The sequence below is a fragment of the Tupaia chinensis genome, unplaced genomic scaffold (genome assembly GCF_000334495.1).
Source record: "Tupaia chinensis unplaced genomic scaffold, TupChi_1.0 Scaffold000523_1, whole genome shotgun sequence".
Taxonomy (NCBI): Eukaryota; Metazoa; Chordata; class Mammalia; order Scandentia; family Tupaiidae; genus Tupaia; species Tupaia belangeri.
In genome coordinates, this window is record NW_006160036.1 from 983,640 (window position 1) to 985,056 (window position 1,417).

A 1,417-nucleotide genomic window follows, 5' to 3' on the forward strand; every position below is an offset into this window, starting at 1 on the left:
TTTTTTTTTTTTTTAGTTTTTCTTGCTAGAGAGTGTGTGTGCTTGCTGGAAAGAGAGAGTAAAATTACAAATCACTCCCCAGGGGATGGCCATGCCATTTATAATCCTTTCTCCTTCATTCTCCCCTTGAGATTTTTTGGGCATGCATGCATAAATGTCCAGCGTGAATTTTAAGCCACCTGGTCTGGTGTCCAGCATGAATTTCAAGACACTTGGTCTGGGATTCAAACCACACAATTAACCATGAAGGATCCAGCCACCTTAACCTCCATGCCACCTGCTCGCCTCAATTTTTTTTTTTTTAAGAATTATTTTACTTAACTTTATTTATTTATTTACTTATTTATTTTAATTTGTCCAGAGAGGAACAGAGTGAGAGAGACACAGAGAAAGTTAGAAAGCAAGCCACCAGGTCAGGGACTCAAACCACCATCAGCCATGTGGGACTCCAGCACTCTTACCACCATACCACCTGCCAGCCCCTGGCCTGAAATCTTTAGATAATTTAATTATAATTGGATCCAGAAAGTGGCATGTAGTTAAAGGCACTGGACCCCACTTGGCCAACCACAGTTTGAATCCCAGTCCTGGTGGCTTGCTTTCTCACTTTCTCTCTCTCTCCCCTCCTCTCCATCCCTCTCTGATAAAACTAAAATAATAGTAATAATTAATAAAACTGGTGCCAACAGGTGGCATGGTGGTTAAGGGCACTGGACTCCCACATGACCAGCTGCAGTTTGAGTCCTGTACCTGGTGACTTGCTTTCTCATTATCTCTCTCTCTCTTGTTCTCTCTCTCTCTGTCCCTTTCTGGTTAAATAAAAATAAATAAATAAATAAAGCTAAATAAAATAATTCTTTAAAAATAATTAATAAAATTAAATAATACTTTTTAAAAAAAAGATTTTTTTTATTATTATGGTTAGTTTACTGAAGGGTGCATGTGCTTGCTGAAGAAAGAGAAAGTATGGGACCAGCAGTTAGCGTAATTGCTATGTCGCTGGACTCCCATGTAGTCGACTGCAGTTCGAGTTCCGGACCCGGTGGCTTAAACTCACGCCAGGTGCATGTGCGTGTGTGCCCAAGATCCTGACAGGAGAATGGAAGAGAATGGATTGCGGCGTGGCCATCCCCCCTGGGGGGTGATTTTTCACTTTCTATCTCTCCATCTCTCTCTGTCTTTCTGGTGAGCACACGCGCCCTACAGTAAAACCCCTCAAAAAAAAAAAAGAAAAAAGAAAGAGAGAAAGTAAGAAATTACCTGCCAGGGGCATGGCCATGCCACTATCCCTTCTCTTCCATTCTCCTCTTAGGATTTTGGGTGTGCATGCACACCGGCCTGGAGTGTTTTTCAGGCCTCCAGGTCCAGGACTCTAACTGCACAGTTAGCAATGTGGGATCCAGTCACCTTAACCACC